The 22,877-nt window shown below is 39.8% G+C and overlaps 1 pseudogene across 1 annotated transcript; it reads right to left on the bottom strand.

Annotated features, from left to right (window-relative positions):
• Window positions 1-292: 292 nt before the first annotated feature.
• LOC143584931 (putative F-box/FBD/LRR-repeat protein At4g03220) lies at window positions 293-2,874 on the bottom strand (annotated as a pseudogene). The gene is made up of 3 exons (XR_013144460.1): window positions 1,887-2,874; window positions 1,559-1,750; window positions 293-694 (listed from the first exon to the last, which is right to left on the bottom strand). The product of XR_013144460.1 is annotated as a putative F-box/FBD/LRR-repeat protein At4g03220 (transcript).
• Window positions 2,875-22,877: the final 20,003 nt, after the last annotated feature.

Below are 22,877 nucleotides of genomic sequence, written 5' to 3' on the forward strand. Positions count from 1 at the left end.
TCTATAACTTATTACATCGGGATTCTATATACCTATTTAAAAACCTTTAAAAAAAACATTTTTAAATCTCCTTCCACTTTCAAAAAAAGCTTTAGAAAACATAATATATAAATTCTATCAAAAACTTAAAATTCAAAAGCTATATGCAAATCAAAAGGAATCTTTAGTGCTGAAGGTGAGATTTTCAATTCCACCTGCAAATCTGTCAATTCAACTTTTTGTTTCATTTATACTGTAGATTGCTTGCTGGCAATTCAACTTGTGTTTTCATATTCGTTTGTTTGTTTTTCTAAATTGCCATAAAAGAGAATTGACAGATTTTCAGACGCGAGAGAATATGGAATGAAAAAACAAAAACTTACTATTTTTCATGAACACGGTTGTGATGATGCAGTAAGTTGTTATCACATTGAATTTTAATCCAATCCATCAAATGTTTCATGATAGGGCTGACCTTTTTCCACAAACCAAAAAACCTTGTTACCATCTTATCCTTATTCCGATGGGATGTAGGCACCTGTTTCAATAATGCTTCAATCCTTTCCACCATTATAAGTTTGCGTCGCACATCAACCAATAGCTCACTCACTGTTGCCGTGTGGCTCTCCATTGGTTCCTTGTATTGCTCTATACTTTCTTGCAATTCTCTCATAAGGTTTTGTACTGATGTAACATTCTTCACAACTCTAATCTCCTGCAAGGTTTGCATGGATCATATATTAAATTCTCTTCTTTTGTCATCATAAATTCCAATATTAAATTAATAGGGTTGTAAATGAATGTTCGGTGAGCTGTTCGTCAAGTGTTCGGCGGGAAGTTCATCAATATTCGCTCGTTTAAAATATTAACAAGAAATTTCGTTCAATTAACTAAATGAACAAACACGAACAGTCGTTCAATTGTGTTTGTGAACGTTCGATAATGTGTTCATTAATGTTTTTTTGTTTATGTTTGTTGATTAAAGCTTTTTAATACTTTTAATGACTTTTTAAATCTCATATAGATTTAAGCAAAATTATTAACTATACAACAAAAATAAACATGATTATTATGTGATTAATTTATATGTAAAATTAACATATGAATATAAATGCTAGAAAAAAAAAACACCAACACAAACTTGATAGCCGGACCGAACAGTTAACAATGATCATTCTCAGCTAGCCAAATTATATCAAACATTGTTTAAGTTCATTTGTGCTCGTGAACAGTTGACGATCAAGTTCATTTTCTTAACGAGCGTACACGAACAAGGAATTCCGTTCGGTTAGCTGTTCGTGAATCGTTTGCTTGTTTGATAAAAGCTTAACGAACGAACGAACGTGAACAAGGTGTTGTTCAATTCAGTTTGGTTTCGGTTTGTTTACAACCCTTATATTAACGAATGGTTCACATAATAGAATAGGCTCTAATTACCCAATTCAAGGGTTTTAACTTATATACATCAAGGGTTTTCTCTTCACTGTAATTACACAATTCAGTTAAACATGTGAAACCATCGTGAAGGGCGATAAGTAGAATGTGTAAATAATAATATTATACTTCCTAGTGCAAATACCTCATATGACACCATTGTGAAGGTGGCACCTGGAGAACCACCAAGCAAATAGCTTTTAACTTCATCGGGCATAGTTAGTTCTTTTTGTGTTTGCTCTCCCGAGGTAACATAAACTGGATAAACTTTTAGACTCTTCAAGTTGACAAATGGAGAAGCTTGATTCGAGATTATTTCCATTGACGAAGAAAAAAACTGCAAAATACCAAACACACACTCACACACCATTTTATAGAGTAAGCAAATACAAATAACAGGAATATTTCGTTGTCTATATTGAAAATCTTTATTATATGCGCATCACAAACGTAAGGGACCAATAGCAGCATACCTTGACAAGTTCCAAGTTAAGCGTAAGAAATTTGACACGATGGAGTTGTTGAAGTAGACAAATAATTTTGCAAGTATATGCCTTTACATCATGGAGATGATCAATACATATATCAACCTTCTCTAGATGATAAAGGTCGGTAGGAAGCTGCAAAGGACCATCATCCTTATCCTTATAGGAATAATAGTTATCTGTATACATCAGGGAGGAAAGGTTGGGTGTGGAAATCACATGTACCCCTCGCCATTTTTTTTATAGTAAGATTCTTGAGTTGAGGTGTAACCACATTGACACGTCTATAGTTGTTTTCAAGTGTTAGATTGGTGAGTCCGGGATGACTTATACTAAATCTATTCAACATTACACAGTTCTTCAAAGTGAAATTCTTCAAGTTTGCGCAGTTGGAGAGAAGACCGGCACACTTGTCATCAAAGAATGTGAGAGTCAATGTTGTTAATGTTGGCAGCACCCAAATAGGCATGGTCGTAACATGGTATTTATTCTCAATCGCAAAAAGACAGGTCAAAGTGAGATGTTTAAGAGATTGGGAACTAAAAAGAGAAGGTGGGAACTCGACCAGATAGTACACGTGGCCACGCAAGCAAGTGATATCCAGTTGTTGGACATTGTGGGAGAATGCATAGTCCAAAATGCTTTGAACAAACTCGTGGCTAACCTTTCCGCGAAAAGTGAGATTGACCGTATGCATTTGTGTTTGATTATTTCGACCGGACAGGAAACCTTTAACGAATTTGGAGAACCTGGGCAGCCTACAAAAATCCTGGGTGTAGAAATTGAGGTAAGGCATTGTAGTCCAGATATACCTCCATCGAGATGACAAAGCACTTGTTTGGACAACGTGTTTGATGCTGACATAAGATAGGATTTTATGGATGAGATGGTCTGGCAAAATGCTTAGTCTATCATCTTCTACGTTGTCCATTATTTCATCATGCTCGGGATCCATTGTCTCCTAATAATTCTGCCTTGAAAAAAGATACATACATATATATTAGGATTCTTATGTCTCTGTTTGTCTTTCAACATGCATCATGTCTTGTCTTTTGGACCCATAAGCAGCTGCAATTTGATTGCATTCAACAGTTGGGACAAACCAAACACTCAAGCATAAACCGGTTAAGAGCCGAGACCCGGTTATACTCATTACAATAGTGTCGGTTCTCGGGTGAGCATATTTTTATTTAGCGTTGAGCTTATTAAGATTGAACTAAATAAATAAATAGATATATGAATTGTATACAGTTATAAACATATTATTTTATTTAATTACTGATCAAATACAAAATAAATATATTTAGGGGGTGTTTGGGATTGCTTTCTAAAATTGATTTTTGTTTTTTGGAGAGGAAAAATGTCCAAAATACCCCTCTAAAAGCACCTAAAAGCACCAAATTGGAGCTTTTAATATACAGGAAGGGCCAAAATGAGGGTGAGCAGTTAAAATAAATAACCAAAACCAAGCTCGGGTACCATTAAACGCGTTCAGGTTGGACGGGTCTGACTGACCGTCTGCTCCTATATGGATGAGCATAAAACGAACCGGCTATTTACAACCGGGTCTTGAAAATATGATTACCCGTTTGCTCAAGATAGAAGTTTGTTACAAAAGAAATAAAATAGATCATGAAAAATGTACGGTGTATTGCAAATTTTGGTAAATTGAGCGAATTACTATAATATGCTATTCAGTTCTCACCAAATAAAAAAAAAACATTTTAACAAACTAATTGTGTGAAAGATGCAAATGCATACTTTAGCAGTTGTTAATGTGTCAAAGAAGAAATAAAAAAGTAACAGAAGTTATAAGACCATCTCTAATGCAAGGGAAGAAAAAAGGCCCTTCTTGACTTTGATGATATGACTTATGACATGGATGAGAGAGAGATGAGAGAGAATGGGTAAAGCCCTTAGCCAAGGGCTTAAAAAAGGAGAAGGAAAGGGTGTTTTGTGAGGGGAGATGTAGGACCCACATGATAATAGCCCTTGTAAAAAAGAAGTTTTGATGTTGGGTAGCTTATGTGGCAATAGGTAGATGGGAATGGCACATGGTTGCATTGTGGATGGTCTAAACCCTAAATCCGATTTATGAGAGGAAGAAGACCGTACACCATACGTTGTTGTTGTTGTCGTCGTCTGATGGCGCTGCTTTAAACCCTAAAATCTTCAAATATAATTTTAGAGGAAAACTGAAGGTGTTGTTCCAGTGAATCACATTTTTTATTTTTCAACATTCACAATGGTTTGGTGATAAATATATTTGATTTAATAAAATTTATTTTATTTAATGTGATAAAGTAAAGCTATCACACCTCTTTTTCTTTCTTTTTCTGCTGTTTTTCATCTATGGCTGGCCTGTCGGAATATGTTGGACACGTTACAATGTAAACACAAACGTGTTTAAAGACATTAACATCAAACTAATAATCCAATTCGAATACAAAATTCAAGTTTTGTTGGGTTTGAATTCAGTTCTTCTCAATCTCATTTGAAATAACTTTTCCTTTTATCAACTACAAACTTCATTAAAGAACAAGGTTGTTTTCTTTGTTTGTCCAAACAGATCAAACAACGAATCAAACGAACTTATCAAATAAACGAACACGAGATATTAGGGTGACAACCCTCGACTCTTTTCATATAATCAAACGAACATAACAAACGAACTTCACGAACTTATCAAATGTACATGGAGATGAGACTCCTTGACTCTCTCTTATCTCTCATTCAACTCTCACCCAATAAAACTAATAAACTAGACCCTGTTTATAGTGTACTAAACTTGTTCTCCAAGACATACCTTTCATAAACCTACTATAATTCAAATAACTAAATTATAACTTAACAAAATAAACCTTTAACTTTACTAATATTCAAGATTAATCATTCATTCACCCCCTTAATCTTGAATTGTATTTCTTCTTGCATTTGTTCCTCCTTTTCAACTGACAATAGCATACTTGCTTCACCGAATCTTCAAACTTAGCATTCGTTCCTTCAGTGCTTAACTTTGAAGCCATGTTGCTATTTTCTTTCTCAACTCGCTTCTTCTCATCAACTTGCTCTAGACCAATACTCTCACGAACTCCAAACAAGTCTTTCGGGATCATTCCAAACCGAATTTCCTTCACTTTCATAATCGGTTTCATATCATAACTTTCTTTCTTTTCAACTTCAAAGTTATTAGGATTACAACATACCTGAAGCTTGATGTTGTACGTCTTATTCAGATTTCTCTGAACCTTCATCAACAATCTCTCTTTTTGATCATATAGCCTCAATGTTCCATTGGCTATTTCAATCTTACATCCTTCTTGTAACATCACGAAAATTTTGAGCCAAAAATGTCAAGTTTTTAAAGTCTAGGGACCAATCCTGCCAAATTCTAAACTCCAAGGTTAAAAATGGAAATTCTAATTTCTTGTCCTCTCGCAATACGCGACGGGACAAAAGACAAGCCCCTCGCGTATCGTGATGGGGCTTGGTCAAAGCTTCTGGAAGGGTCAATAGCGATACGCGATCGCTGTTGAACTAACGTCATTGCGATACGCGATGACGTGGTCTGACACATTGTGACACGTGTGCCACGAGGCACACGGTCGCACCGTCTGCCACCACGTGGCAACACGTTCGCCATGTGTCGCCACGCGGCACAACGCCTGCCACGTGTCTCCACGTGGCAGGTCTACGTGGTGACACATACGGCCTATATCGCGTTATGCGATAGGCCAGCCGAGGGACCTATCGTGTATCGCGATGGGATCCAAAAATTTGCCTATAAATAGCAACCTCCGGGATTTCATTTTCACACACCAAATTCAGCTTACTTCTCTCTCTAAACATCTCACTATACCCCGAAGTTCGTGCCCTCGATCCACCTCGAAAACCGTGCCCGATTCCTCGTTTTCCGTGCCATACCTCGATAATCGTGCCACTTTCCGACGACGTGTATATTAAAAAGGTGATACCGTACCGACGTCCCGACGATCATTTTGGAGTGCGCGCCGTGAAGAGTTGGTGCCTCGAGAAGCGTGTCGACGAGTGATTCCATTTGGCGTAAGGAAGTGTTGATCAAGTGGCGTGGGAGTGCTGCTCAAATCCTTAGGGTTTCCAAAAACGCCAACAAGGTTAGGCGTAACGTCAAATGAATATAATATAATATTATATTAAAGGCTTAATACCCTAAGTCGAAATTATATACTTCGAGAATAAATGATATAACAAAGAAAATAAATAAAGAAAAGAAATGTGTGTGTGTGTGTATATATATATATGTGTTATATAATTCTTTGTTATAATTAATATTATTTAAGTAATAATGAGTATTCTTAAATAATAAAGAAAAAGAATACGTTTCTTATAAAATAAGAAACGTCGGGTTTTTATAATAAACTAAAGGTTTATAAACATTACTTTTAAACTAAAGGCTTTCAAGTAAACGAATAATTGAACTAAAGGTTCATCGTAGTAAAATAAAGACTAAAGGTCTTAAGCCGGATTTTATATCCGACTAACAAATAGTTATACTCGTACTATAGGTGCGAGATAGCAAGAAAGAGACTCAAGGACAGTGTTGGAAACCGATCCCGATCAAAGGTGAATACGCCCCACTTTTACAAACTTGTTTTCAAACAAATAAATGTGTTATGTGTAAAACTTTACATGAGACCAAGTGTCTCTAAAAACATTATGAATAAGAGTAAAAGCCTAGCCCTCAGGCTTTAGTATACCTTTGTCTGGATCCTTACATATGTGGTTAAATGTGGTGGGCACATCGCACCACGCCTGGTCACGACCTCCAGCCACGATGGGCCGAACCAAGGTATGTTCGAGTGAGAATGACCTTGTGTATATTTATGGTACCTAAGTACGTCGAAACGCTGCGGTGTTTTGCTGAGGTGACATAGTGTAGAGACTCGAGTTTATAATGATATTGTTTTAACTTTGTTTTCCTAAGCCAAGATGGGCCGAGGCTTGCGTAACCCTCGAGGGGTAACAAAGTAAAAGATAATGTTTTAGTGTCAGCATATTCACCAGCAATCTTTGTTGACGTATTTTTATAACATTTTGCAGGTATCCAAGAATAGAGCTTGAGGGACAAAGGCTCAAGAATCCGATGGCTCGGATATTTTGTTTAAATATTAAAAATATGATGATTTTTGTTAAACTTATAAACAGGTAAAACTATACGAGACTTTTGTCTCGTCTTTTGTAATGTATAAATTTTAACTTTAAATCCACATGTTTTATAAAGACTTCCGCTAATAACCCGTAACTCTGATTTATATACAAATGCGGTACCAACTATTGAGTCGCACTCCTAGGCCTAAGATGGGGGTGTGACAGGTTGGTATCAGAGCCATCGATCTTAGCGAATTGGGTATCATAAAACAATACCCAAGCTTCGATCCAAGCATAAAAAAATAAATTACTTGTTTATTTGAATAGGGATAAGATTGGCTAGTAACCCTTTCTTTCCCTCTCTACATTCTAAACCACCTATTGAAGATGTCTTATGAAAAGTTAATGGAGTATTATGATCGTGAAGCAAGAAGGGCAAGAAAATACTACAAATTCCCAAAGGACATTATGAGTGAAGATTACTTTGAGGCTTTCTTTAGCCGAAACCAATACATTGAACGTCCCAAATCGATATACTTCCCTGGAACGGAGCAATGTCCGATTAAATTACCCGATAGCCCACCCAAACAAATAATTGAACCACCAAGACACTCAAGCTATCATCCACCAACAATGCCCATATACAATCCCTCCAAAATACCGATGTACCACCCATCAGAGATCCCCACTTACCAACCATCAGAGGTACCGCAATACTTTCCCACTGGATACTTACCAAATCCACATCCATCTTATGCCTTCCTTTCAAACCGACCAATCAAGGAAGAACCAAAATCCCCATCCTCCGACTGGATGTAATGCCACTCTGATCAACGAAGGTGGCATACTGGAAGCTCTACCGCTCTCGAAGTCAACTCGCGACCCAACAATGGCGAAGGATCATCCCGCAAACCAAGAATGAGGGTGATGATGCCTTACGAGAGTTTCAAAATACCCGCAATGATAAACAAGACCACCCAGTATATGGAAGAGGAGGAAGAGCCTATGGAGGAAGAGGAGGAGGACCCCGAAGAAGAGGAGGATCTTGTGGAAGAGTCCGAACCGGAAGAAGAGCATCTCAACAACCCTAACGAGATATCAACATCCATGGATGGATCACTCACTTCCCACAAGCCAAGCTACGGTTCCGTTGATCCGTATGTTCGTATCTTGAGAAGATCAAGAACCAAGCTTCGTCAAGCTTCCCACCGTTCCAAGGTGCAATTCCAACTGAAGAAGAACAAGCCAATGAGATTCGTGAGCAAAACCAAGCTGCAAAGACCTTCTTCTACCTTGCATCCGACATGACTGAGGTCCCGTATCCTGAACCGAGGAATAACTACGAGATGGTGACATTGGGTTACCGTGAACCACCTCCACAATATGGATACCCCGATGCTATCCCGCAGTCATATGAAGAACACCTGGATCGCGCTTTGCACGAAACTGATGATTGGAGGAAGAAGGTGGTTGAGGAAGGGAAGGAAAAGAAGAAGATGGGAGAAAAGCTTCTTCACAAGTGCAACAAATTGACGAAGGTTGTTAAGAAGTTTTTGAAGTACTGAGATGATGGTGGTGATGGCATGTTTCAAGAGATGAAGTATATGTGTGTAATCTAGTTTGTGTGTAATGTGTTAAGTGATGTATGGATAAGAATATATATGCATCGAGTATGAATGTATATATATGTGTGTGATGTAATAATCCTTGTATATACCTTGTATGGTATATACAAATGTTGAAATAAAATGTGTGTTTAATAAAGAACATTCGTTAAATTTCAGATATAAAGAATAAAAAGAAAAAGATAAAATGTCTCAACAAAGTAATAACAACGATAACGCCCAAAAAGAAAAGGAAAATAGAAAAGAAAAGGGGAAAGACCCCATGAATAATCAAGAAGATCCAATTCCCGAAAGTTTATGGATCAAATTCAAAAGATGATTAAAGATGCAGTTAGGGAAGAATCCATGGCTAGATCTCAATCTAGACAAACGAAACATTCACAATCTGTTCATCCTTCCCGAAAATCCGTTTCTAAACCCCGCTCTCGACCTTCACGTATGGAAGAAAGTGTACATGAATCAAACGCTGATGGTGGAGTGCGTCAAGAATTCAAGAAACTCAAAATAGGCGGGTGTTCATTTAAAGACTTCAAGTACTATGGGCCGAAAGAATTCCACGGTGACAAGGGAGCCATCACGACCGTGAGGTGGATTGAAAAGATGGAGACAATCGTGATTACAAGCAAGTGTTCGGAAGAAGAAAAGATTCAATATTCCGCCCTAATGTTTAAAGGCGAGGCTTTGGAATGGTGGAACACATTGATCTTGAGTAGAGGAAGGGAGATGATGTATAACATGTCTTGGAACGAGTTCAAGGAGTTGCTGATGTCGAAATTATGTCCGATTCATGAAACGGACCAAATTCAAACCAAATTCCTGTCTCACAAGGTTGTTGGAACGAACCTTCGTGAGTATAACACGAAATTACATGAATACTGTCGTTTGGTTCCCCAGTTGGTTACCCCGGAATCCAGCAAAGTTACACGCTACATATGGGGACTACCACGAGAGATTCGTGACATGGTGAGGTCACACTTGCCACAAACCGCTGACACGGCGATGGAGTTGGCTGGGTATTTGATGGGTGGAATGATCCGCAACAAAGAAGAGGACAAGAGGGTTGTGTCAACGCAAGACCCGAAGAAGGAAGGGAATACCCGTTTCAAGGGTAAAGGAGTTGACCAACGAAGGTCTGGCTTCAACCCCGGTATCCCACAATGCAAAATCTGCAAGAAATACCATAGGGGTTGATGCCATCTAACTCCTAGACTCTATGAATCGTGTCACAAACCCGGCCACGCCATGGCCGATTGTTGAAAGAAGAAGATGACTTGCTACAATTTCAAGGAAATGGGACATCTCAGCTTCGAATGCCCCAAGAATAAGCCCGCGACTGTTGGTGCGGGTGGTAGCGGTCAAAAGAGCGAGCCCAAGAAAGGCAATGCAAGAGTTTTCGTCCTCGATACAAAGAAAGCGGCCGATACACCGGAAACCATTACCGGTACGTTCCTTGTTAACAATGCCTATGCTAGAGTCTTGTTTGATTCAGGAGCCAATTTAAGTTTTATAGATTATAAATTTTGTAGTCTATTAAACGAACCTTTAATCAAACTTAATAAAACTCTAAGCGTCGAAACCGCTAATGGCGAAATCATTAAAATCTCTGAAGCACTAGAAAACGGAAAAATCCTATTAGCTGGTTACGTTTTACCTATTCAATTTCTACCCATGACTCTTTCTGGTTTTGATGTTGTATTGGGTATGGATTGGTTATCCGACAACCATGCCCGTATCCTTTGCAATAGCAAGACTGTTGAACTCCAAGCCCCGGATAAACGAACTATTCGAATTGAAGGGGATAAAGACGCTGGCCAAGTTAGCTTAATCTCCATGATAAGGGCTAACAAATGTTTAAATCAAGGATGCTTAGCATTCATGGCCTACGTCACCAAGGAATCAAAACCCAAAGAAATCAAAAACGTTCCTGTTGTTTCCGATTATGCCGATATCTTTCCCGATGAACTTCCCGGCATTCCTCCCGATCGCGAAGTAGAATTTAGAATCGATCTTATTCCTGGCACTGCTCCGATCGCCAAAGCTCCGTATCGCCTCGCACCAACCGAGAAGAAAGAATTGAAGAAACAACTTGACGAACTTCTCGAGAAAGGATTCATACGACCAAGTTCGTCACCATGGGGAGCGCCAATACTTTTTGTCAAGAAGAAGGATGGATCCATGCGTATGTGTATCGACTACCGAGCTCTCAACAAAGTTAGAATCAATAACCAATATCCACTTCCTCCAATTGACGATTTGTTTGACCAACTTCAAGGTGCTAGTTTCTTTTCTAAATTCGATCTTCGTTCCGGCTATCACCAACTCAAGGTTCAATCCGAAGATATTCTGAAAACCGCGTTTCGAACAAGTTACGGCCATTATGAGTTCACCGTTATGCCATTTGGCCTTACTAATGCCCCGGCTGCGTTCATGGACATGATGAATCGTATTTGCAAGCCTTACTTGGATAAATTTGTGATCGTATTCATCGACGACATATTAATTTATTCTAAGTCTAATGCCGATCATGAAAATCATCTTCGAACATTACTTGAAATTCTTAGAACCGATAAATTGTACGCCAAGTTCTCGAAATGCGAGTTCTGGTTGCACGAGGTGTAATTTCTTGTCACATCATTAATGTCAAAGGTATTCAAGTAGACCCCGCTAAGATTGAAGCTATCTCTAAGTGGGAGATTCCAAAGTCTCCAACCGAGATTCGAAGCTTCTTGGGATTGGCCGGCTACTATCGAAGATTCAGCGAAAACTTTTCTCGAATCGTTGTTCCCCTAACCTCCTTGACTCGAAAGAATATCAACTACGAATGGGGAACAAAGCAACAAGAGGCGTTCGATATACCTAAACAAAAGCTTACCCAAGCACCTATACTAGCCTTGCCAGAAGGTACCAAAGATTTTGTTTTCTTTAGTGACGCATCCAATTCTGGTTTAGGGTGCGTACTAATGCAACGAAAGAAAGTTATCGCTTACGCCTCTCGTCAATTGAAGGTACACGAAAAGAACTATATGACTCACGATCTAGAGTTAGACACCATAATCTTTGCACTTAAGATATGGAGGCACTATCTCTATGGAGTAAAATTTACTGTGTACACTGATCACAAAAATCAAATCTCCGATGAAAAACGTAACGGCACCATTGACTTGCTAGTCAAAGGTGACGATGGTATCCTTAGATTCGGCAATAGAATTTGGGTACCAATCGTTGGTGACTTGCGTGAGAAAATTTTGAACGAGGCGCACAAATCCAAGTATATGATGCATCCCGGGAGCGACAAAATGTACCATAACCTCAAAGCAAACTATTGGTGTAATGGGATGAAAAGGGATGTCGCTTCGCATGTGGTGAAATGTTTGACATGCTTGAAAGTCAAGGCTGAACACCAAAAGCCTTCGGGATTGCTTCCGCAACCCGAACTTCCCGTATGGAAGTGGGAGTTGATTACTATGGATTTCATTACCAAACTCCCTAAAACGACTCGACAACATAATGCAATTTGGGTGATTGTGGATCGATTAACAAAGTCCGCACACTTCATACCCATCAATGAGTCGTACTCAATGGACAAATTAGCTTGTATCTATGTTAACAATATTGTGGCCCTACATGGAGTACCATTGTCCATAATTTCTAATTGAGACAGCCGTTTTACATCTCATTTCTGGAATAGCTTCCAACAAGCGCTTGGTACGAAGTTAAACCTTAGCACCGCTTATCACCCACAAACTGATGGGCAAAGCGAAAGGATGATTCAAACGTTGGAAGATATGTTCCGAGCTTGTGTGATAGACTTAGGTGGAAGTTGGGATGACCACTTACCCCTAATGGAATTTTCGTATAACAATAGTTATCATGCAAGTATTCAAGCCGCACCATTTGAGGAGTTATATGGTCGAAAGTGTAGAACGCCCGTGTGTTGGTCTGAAACTGGAGATAATCAATTATCTGGACCCGAGATAGTCCAAGAAACTACCTACAAATTCATTCAAATCCGTGAACGACTTAAGACGGCACGTGATCGCCAAAAGAGTTACGCTGATGTCCGTCGTAAGCCGTTAGAGTTCAATGTCGGTGATAAAGTTCTTCTGAAAGTTTCACCATGGAAAGGCGTAGTTCGCTTCGGCAAGAAAGGAAAGTTAAGTCCTCGATTCGTTGGACCCTTTGAGGTACTTGAATGAAATGGTACCGTCGCATACCGATTGCGACTACCCGAGGAGATGCAAGGGATACACGATGTATTCCATATCTCGAATCTGCGTAAATGTTTAGCCGATGAATCTTTTTCGATGCCTTTAAAAGATGTGGAAATAAACGAGAACTTAAAATTCATTGAAAATCCAATACAAATCGAAGATTCAAAACTAAAGAAACTCAAAAGACGAACATTGAAAATAGTAAAAGTGAAATGGGATTCGCGAAGAGGAGCCGAGTATACTTGGGAACTCGAGTCGGAAATGAGAAGAAAATACCCCCACTTATTCTCGTGAAGCAATGTCGAGGACGAGATTTATTTCAAGATGGGGAGGATGTAACATCACAGAAATTTTGAGCCAAAAATGTCAAGTTTTTAAAGTCTAGAGACCAATCCTGCCAAATTCTAAACTCCAAGGTTAAAAATGGAAATTATGATTTCTTGTCCTCTAGCGATACGCGACGGGACAAAAGACAAGCCCCTCGCGTATCGCGATGGGGCTTGGTCAAAGCTTCTGGAAGGGTCAATAGCGATACGCGATCGCTGTTGAACCAACGTCATCGCGATACGCGATGACGTGGTCTGCCACGTTGTGACATGTGTGCCACGTGGCACACGGTGGCACGGTCTGCCCCCACGTGGCAACACGTCCGCCACGTGTTACCACGCGGCACAACTCCTGCCACGTGTCGCCACGTGGCAGGTCTACGTGGTGACACAGACAGCCTATATCGCGCTACGCGATAAGCCAGCCCAGGGACCCATCGCGTATCGCGATGGGATCCAAAAATTTGCCTATAAATAGCAACCTCCGGGATTTCATTTTCACACACCAAATTCAGCTTACTTCTCTCTCTCTCTCTAAACATCTCACTATACCTCGAAGTTCGTGCCCTCGATCCCCCTCGAAAACCGTGCCCGATTCCTCATTTTCTGTGCCATACCTCGATAATCGTGCCATTTTCCGACGACGTGTATATCAAGAAGGTGATCCCGTACCGACGTCCCGAGGATCATTTTGCGGTGCGTGCCGTGAAGTGTTGGTGCCTCGAGAAGTGTGCCGACGAGTGATTCCATTTGGCGTAAGGAAGTGTTGATCAAGTGGCGTGGGAGTGCTACTCAAATCTTTAGGGTTTCCAAAAATGCCAACAAGGTTAGGCGTAACGTCAAATGAATATAATATAATATTATATTAAAGGCTTAATACCCAAAGTCGAAATTATATACCTCGAGAATAAATGATATAACAAGAAAAAGAAATAAAGAAAAGAAATGTGTATATATATGTGTGTTATATAATTCTTTGTTATAATTAATATTATTTAAGTAATAATGAGTATTCTTAAATAATAGGGAAAATACCATAAAAAACCAATGTACTTTCTCATTTTACTCACAAAAGTCCCTCAACATTTTTTTGCACGTTAAAATCCCTCTACATATTATTTGCGAACAAAATTGTGATTTTTTTAAAAACTAATTGCATTGATGGCTCTTGTGGTTTAATCATATGACAACTTTAGTCCATAAATTTAAAATATTACAAGTCTGGACCCGTTAAACATAACATCATTGATCCCTGAAATATGTTAATTACTCTAATTAATTCCCTAACTATTCTAGTTAAATAAATATGCAGCAAAACACCCTTTATATTATTAATTAAAATAAAACAAAATAAGATATGACCACTTATATCAAACATTGTATAAAATCTTATTGAAATACAAATAGACAACTACAATAATGGGTTAAACCCATCTTGTTCATCAATTGATTTCAAGCAAGACCGGAGGAAAATCACCACCAATAGGCGACTCTTCCCCACCCAGCAAACTGGTATTCAAGGCAAGATATGCCCCGATCATGCCCACCGACTTGTTAAAGGGTTTAAGGTGCTCTTAGGTGGGTTTGAGATATTGGTGTTCGTTTCGACCACGAATCCCATATCTGTGGCGTTAATGTTTGGATGTGTCGGTGCGGTAGGAGGAGCGGACGTCTTATGCGGTAGTGTTGGGTCGCCAGGAACTTGTAGTCGCCGGTGGTGTTGTCGGATTTGCAGGGAGGCGGTATAATGAACAAGCTGGGCCGGCGGTGGGTTTACAATACGTTGGCCCAGTTTTTATATATATTATGTGGATCTATAGATTAAATATAGTTAGTTTATATTATGATAAAGGTACTTTGATACATGCCGACAACGAGTTTAAATTTGTAATATTTTGAATTTATGGACTAAAGTTGTCATATATTTAAACCACAAGAACAATCAATGTAATAAGTTTTTAAAAAAATCACAATTTTGTTCAGATTTAACATGTAGAGGGATTTTAACGTGCAAAAAAATGTTGAGGGACTTTTGTGAGCAAAAAGAGAAAGTACATTGGTTTTTTATGGTATTTTCCCTAAATAATAAAGAAAAAGAATACGTTTCTTAGAAAAGAAGAAACGTCGGGTTTTTATAATAAACTAAAGGTTTATAAACATTACTTTTAAACTAAAGGTTTTCAAGTAAACGAATAATTGAACTAAAGGTTCATCGAGGTAAAATAAATACTAAAGATCTTAAGCCGGATTTTATATCCGACTAACAAATAGTTATACTCGTACTATAGGTGCGAGATAGCAAGAAAGAGACTCAAGGACGGTGTTGGAAACCGATCTTGATCAAAGGTGAATACGCCCCACTTTTACAAACTTGTTTTCAAACAAATAAATGTGTTATGTGTAAAACTTTACATGAGACCAAGTGTCTCTAAAAAAATTTTGAATAAGAGTAAAAGCCTAGCCTTCAGGCTGTAGTATACGTTTGTCTGGATCCTTACATATGTGGTTAAATGTGGTGGGCACATCGCACCACGCCTGGTCACGACCTCCAGCCACGATGGGCCGAACCAAAGTATGTTCGAGTGAGAATGACCTTGTGTATATTTATGGTACCTAAATACGTCGAAACGCTGCGGTGTTTTGCTGAGTTGACCTAGTGTAGAGACTCGAGTTTATAATGATATTGTTTTAACTTTGTTATTCCTAAGCCAAGATGGGTCGAGGCTTGCGTAACCCTCGAGGGGTAACAAAGTAAAATAAAATGTTTTAGAGTCAGCATATTCACCAGCAATCTTTGCTGACGTATTTTTATAACATTTTGCAGGTAACCAAGAATAGAGCTTGAAGGACGAAGGCTCAAGAATCCGATGGCTCGGATATTTTGTTTAAATGTTAAAAATATGATGATTTTTGTTAAACTTATAAACAAGTAAAACTAAACGAGACTTTCGTCTCGTCTTTTGTAATGTATATATTTTAACTTTAAATCCACATGTTTTATAAAGACTTCCGCTAACCCGTAACTCTTATTTATATACAAATGTGGTACCAACTATTGAGTCGCACTCCTAGGCCTAAGATGGGGGTGTGACACTTCTTCATCCAACTTTCCCAAACTAAGAAGATTGGTCTTCAACTTAGGGATATAGAAAACATCACAAAACTTTTACTTTTCACCAGTCTTACTTACCACAGTCACATTACTTTTACCTTTGATTTCGATCTCGGATCCATCACCAAACTTCACTTGACCCGAAACTCCTTCATCCAAGGTAGTAAAAAACTCTTTCTTTTCTGACATATGATGACTTGCACCATTGTCTAAGTACCATGTACCTTCATTCTTTTTATCTTTTTCAAACACACCAGGGATAACCCTTTCTTCATTCAAACTTACTTTCTTTATTGAACAAACTGCCATGAGCAAAGAAGGATCAACATCATCTTCTTTCTTCGTCAAATTCACTTCATCATTCCCTTTACTCGGTTCTTTACATTCATTCGAGTAGTGCCCAATCTTATCACAGCTGTAGCACGTTACATACTTCCTTCTATCTTCCCATTCTTCAGGGTTCCTTTTCCGGTATTCACCCCGTTCATCATTCTTACATTCACTATTCCATCTTGGGTTCCCTCTTCCTCGTTCGTAGTATCTTCCACGGCTTCTACCATGTCCTCGGTAGTTTTCAACTTTCTTATCAGTTTGGGTGAACATGAGCTGACTTTGGGATGAACTTCCATTCACATTCTTGAACTTGTTTCTTTCTTCATATGCCTTTAAACGTCCAACCACATCTTCAAACGCCATTGTTTCGATGTCTGCGAGTAGCTCCATCGAAGAAACAACAGATAAATATTTATCCGGCATAGAGTTCAAGAATTTTCTTACCAAAACCTCTTCTTCAAGTACCACTCCCAAGCTCTTGTACTTTGACTGTACTCCACCCAACTTCGCCACATAATCATCAATACTTTCTGTCTCCCCCATCTTCAATCCATCTAACTCGGTTCTTAGCATTTGAACACGAGCCTTTTGAGTTCTTTCTGAACCAAGATAACGAACTCTTAACACTTCCCAAGCATCTTTCGGTTCTGAATACTTGGCCATCTGAAGCATCACATCTTCAGGTAGGGTTTGGAAGATAACACCCAATGCCATAAACTTCTTTCTTTCTTCAATTCCTGCACCCTTTTTAAAGAAACACGGATCCTTTGCCCTGGTATGGGTCTTGGATCCAATGAGTCCACATGGTAAAATACGATAACTACTAACACAGTATGAGCACAACTTCCCAAAGTCCAATGACCGTAACCTGCAAAACAGACACCGTGAGTATCGTTACAGGAAGGACAAGGTGGGGGGTCTTCCTGTAACCATCCTCCGGTGTGAGAATCAGTAACGTTCGTAGTGAAGAAAGTATTGAAGTAAAGTAGACTAAGTGTAGTCAGAATGCAAATGAGTCCATGAATACCTCATGCAGGTTGACAAGGTATTTATAGCCGAAGGATGTAGGAAGGTGATTGGGCCAGCTGTCATCTTCTAGAAGATCTTGATAACTGCCTGGACGCATGTCCTCTTATGATAGGTTGAGCTATACGTCCCATGTGTATGGGTATGACAACCTGGACACGCGTCACCTAATGATAGGACGAATTGCACCCTGGCCATGTGCACGGTTATAACAAACTGGCCAGTCCTTTCATTGGTGGGCAAGTCACGTACTCCTCAAGTAACAATCGTGGACGTTCTTCTAGAGTGTAGTTAGTTATTGACAGCTGTTCCGTTGGTATTGCCTTCCGATCATTTTGGCGGACAGATGTCCTGTCCTGCGGATGACTTCTGAGGGTGCCAGGATGCTTCCGCACGTGGTACGAGGACGTTCTTCCTCTCCCGTGATATGCGGGTGATCCGAATGTCCCGCGGATGGTATATGAGAGATCCCTCAATGACCGCGGATGGTACTTAAGGGTATTTGGGTCTTTTTGGTACCCTACATCTATACTTTTCTTTATCAATTGCATCATGCAAACCATTCGCACCAAAATTAATTTTCACCATAACCGACCATGACGCGTAGTTGGTCGAAGTTAACTTTAGTGCTTGCAAAACAAAACCACCTATTGATTCTTTCATTAATCCTGAACTTCCTACTTCTTTATCACCAGCCATAACTCGATGATCAAATTCTAAAACCAAAACCCGATAACCAGAGGCAACTTACTTTATTTTGTCGCAATTGAAATCCAAGAGAATAACCTTTTTTTTAACTTTGGCGTCTATACAGAATTCAGAATTATAGCTTCTACAGCAAGCAACAAAACAATATAAAACTCAACACACGTATTCTATTATATATTGGAGAATGAATATTGAATATAACCTGCTTATCTAGTTTTGAATAAAATCCACCGTCAATTTTCTTTTCTTGCACGTGATTGGCTTTTATTTACTTTTCTTCTTTGAATTCAGAGTAGCCACCGCCAAGTTAATTTCAAACAAATATTTCTGTCAATTTGCCGACCTCAACTTCTTGCTACCGGATTACGAACAACTTAATGACAAAGCACCAAAACCTCTCAACCGAACAATGTGAATCTTTACGTGAATTCCAGCCGTAGCTCTGATACCAATTGTTGCCCCAAACAGATCAAACAATCGAATCAAACGAACTTATCAAATAAACGAACACGAGATATTGAGATGACAACCCTCGACTCTTTTCATATAATCAAACGAACATCACACACAAACTTCACGAACTTATCAAACGTACATGGAAATGGAAACTCCTTGACTCTCTCTTATCTCTCTCTCAACTCTCACCCAATAAAACTAATAAACCAGACCCTATTTATAGATGTACTAAACTTGCTCTCCAAGACATACCTTTCATAAACCTACTATAATTCAAATAACTAAATTATAACTTAACAAAATAAACCTTTAACTTTACTAATATTCAAGATTAATCCTTCATTCTTCACACCTAGCCAACATTCTCTCCAAATTTCTCAAGCAATGATCAAGAGAACACCCAAAACGAAAAGTCATCCATGCAGTCCTCGATCATATCATGAAAAATTGCCACCATACATCTCAATCTGAAACGTGGTTGGGCATTAGTGCTATCAGTGTGCGGTAAAGGTTTGATGTCGGTCCCATTCCTAGCGTGCACGTGTTATTTGGCCAAACTCCAAAGCATTGATCGACTACAAATTATAGGTCTTCCAAACCGGATCTAACATGAACGAACGGATTCGCTCTAGCATGATAAACGATTGAAATCAAACGATCAAATATATAATGTAAAGGGAAGAAAGAGAATAAACAATCTCGTAACTAGTACGTACATAAATGTGGCCCGATCTCACCCAAAATGAGCTCCACTTAGCGCGGTTGATTCACACCATAAAACACACACTAATAACTTTTAGATATCGTAAGCCACATTTTCGCCTTTAAGATATCGCCTTGTGTATATCTGGATATGATTGGTAAGTTTGAAGTGGACCCCATCCACCAAAAGAGAGAAAGTCGTTAAAAGAAAATTAGGATGTTGTGGTTTGGTACCCCGTTAGCAGGTGAGGTGGTCGGATGGCGCCTCCTTTGCTCACCCAGTCACCCACAACGAATGGTCTAATAGATAAATTAAAGATATTAAAAATAACAACTTACTATATACAACATTTGGGCTCCAAAAGAGAAGACTAGACTCTTTATTTTATTTTATTTTTTTAATCAATAATTAACATTTCATTTCATGGTAGAAACATAGATATTACATCAACATAGCAGGTAGGCGAGCAACAAGCTGCGCCGCCACCCCTTTCTGAATTGCAAATCCTAACCTGCTAAAGACTTACCCCTGCCCCTTTGGAGTCGACACATTGCTATGCACAACCCGTTGGACCCTGGTTAGGAAACGGGTAGCTTCTGGTGCCAAGGAGCCAAAGGTATCAAAAGCCAGAGGGATAAAAACATGTTTGTTCTCTTCGCAGGCTTTAGCATGTTTCTCCACTTTCTTCGTTTCAGCCCTTTTCATTGCTTGCCCAGCTACAAACCCATTATCCCTCAAACCAGCTAAAGGAGATACCCCTGTGAGGTCAACACAAGCGTGTTTTCCCCCGGCCCAACCAAAGACGAGCAAATCTGCCGGTCGTAGAGTGGATCTCCATTCCGTGGGGTCTGTAAGGAAGTTTACGGGGGCTTCCTTTTTAGCTGATATCCCAACTCGCCTTAAGATGTCCCAAAGAACGTCCCGCACCCAATCATGTCGGTATTTGAACCCAGGCATCTCCTTGCAATGAACCGCATGCTCTCCGAATTTATCCAGGCAAGCCTTACGGCAGATCGGACATGTTTCGTCTTCTGGGTACATTGGGACCATCAAACGGTACTTAAGAATGGCCCTATACTCGACCGCAGACATGCTTTGGCCCAAGCCATCAATCGGGATAACGGTCAGAAAATCTTGGGCATGAGGACCTTGTAAGCATTCAATAACCGCCTTCTGTCGGGGGAACAATTCAAAAACTTCTCCCAGACTCTGAGCGATTTTGCCAAAAAGGGCATTCGCCAAAGTTTTTTGAGGCTTTGGTGGGGCGGTGTCCTTATTAGAGAAACCGCCAATGTCAAAGTCTGGGAGAGCGCCATTTAGGCGTTCCAGGGCCTGCACGTAGTCTGAGTCTAGGTCGACAACTCCGCTATTCCTTAAGATGTGATTTTGTAGCTTCCAAGACTGAGCCCTCGACGCTACAAAAGCGTAAACCCCAACATCATGAGCCGAAAGAAGGCCTAAACCCCCCAAGCGCATCGGTAAAGATGCAAGTCGCCACTGAAGATCACTAAAGAACGGGCCTCCCCATACAACTATTTCTTCGATGGCTTCTCGAAGCCCCTTATCAAACAGGATACCGCATCCTCCATCATATGGGGGTGGCATGTTCATAACCCAAAAAGCAACTTAGCAACCCCCATGCAAGACCTAAGCAGGAGGAGTTCGATCTGGGGATTCCAAAGGCAAGGTAAGAGTTTCATAAGATCAACCGCACGAGATGCTCTCCGCCTCTCCAACTCCTTAATAAAGTAGGGATCTCGACTAACAGCCCCTCCAAGGAGCTTTACCCCTCTCTCTGGTCTACCAATCCCACTAGGGAAAAGCCCATCTTTGACTTTCACCCCATTACACGCTGACCAAAAAACCTCGGTTTTCTTAATATTAAGTTGCAGCCCCAATAATGGCCCTTTCGAGCTGATAATGTCTAGGGCTTTAGCGACTTCGTTGGCACCACCAATAATAGTCCCATCATCCAAGTACCAAGCATGAAATGGGAGGTTACAATCATTTTGTACCCGGAGAACAAGAGGGTGTAATGCTAAGGCAAAGAGGAGGGGCCCAAGGGGGTCTCCCTGCTGAACCCCAGTAGTAGCCCCTATACAGTCATCACCAACGTACAACCTAGCCGGCTGGGCATAAAGGAACTGGACCCATAGATAGATAGACGGGCAATGATGATGAACCTCCCGGAGAAGGGCTGTGCGGTCGACCATATTGAAGGCGTTGGAGAAGTCCACGGTAAGCATAGCTAAAGAACCATCCGCGTGAAAGGAGTTAAGAAACCGGTTCACGCTGTGAAGCACCGCCTCTGCCCCATTAGGGGTCCCTACCCCAAACTGAAAGTCCCCTAAATACTGAGTCATTTCCTTCCCCACCATCTTCATAGCCACTTTAGAAACTAACCTACGCCAGATAACCCCCACAGCAATGGGCCGAATTCCATTATCCGGCTTTAATAAAGGGGTAAGGGGGGCCGAAGCAATAAACTCGGCGAGCACCTTGGGGCACAGACCCCCTAGCCATAAGTTGACGACTTCAGTGATGGCTGAGAGCAGACCCATGGAAGTCACTGATCCCTCACCACTAAGAGCGTCCAACAAGTGTTGTGCCCGCATCCCGTCCCTCCCGCATGAGATTCCTTTAGGAAATGAATGGATACATCTAAGCACACAGTCCCCATCCATAGAGAGAGTAGGCAGGGCGATAGAGCTAGAAGGCAAGGACGGAGGCGGCACCACTGGGTGTTTATCAATGAGGGCTTAATGTTGTCCAAATGTAAAGTTGTAGCAGGATATCTATCTGATTAATTTTTCCTACCAACTACAAAATGTTGTCCAAATGGTTATGAAACTTAACAATTAGCCTAAACCATATAGTTATTCCAACCAGTAATAAAAATCAAAGCATAGGTAAGTATCATAACTAGAAATTTTACAAACTAAAAGTCATTAGTAGCAGCAAAAGATAAAGCATTTCCTTGAAAAGACAAATCCAAGAGCACAAGAAATATAAACCTTCACCATCCTAAGGAACAGATAGCTAGCTCAATCTGGCCAGTTGGGAACCTGCAACACATTACACAAAATTAGTTAAGACAATAACACCACCTGCCATGCGGGACTGGTCCATTGTACGGGTGCTTGGAACAGGATTAGTTTAAAAAAAACATTTTTTTTCGTATTTCATTTGTCAAGTTGTTATATAATCAGTCTACTTGTTATATATATCTTAGAGCTTTCTAAAGAAAACTACTAATAATATAAAGAATTTTTATATATTAAAAAAAACTTAAAAATTATATACATGTAAACTGTTATAACATTGAGACTTTATATACTGTACATATTTAAAA

The sequence above is a fragment of the Bidens hawaiensis genome, unplaced genomic scaffold (assembly GCF_021521415.1).
Source record: "Bidens hawaiensis isolate Kalapana, Puna unplaced genomic scaffold, B.hawaiensis_p1.1 tig00033498_1, whole genome shotgun sequence".
Lineage (NCBI taxonomy): Eukaryota > Viridiplantae > Streptophyta > Magnoliopsida > Asterales > Asteraceae > Bidens > Bidens hawaiensis.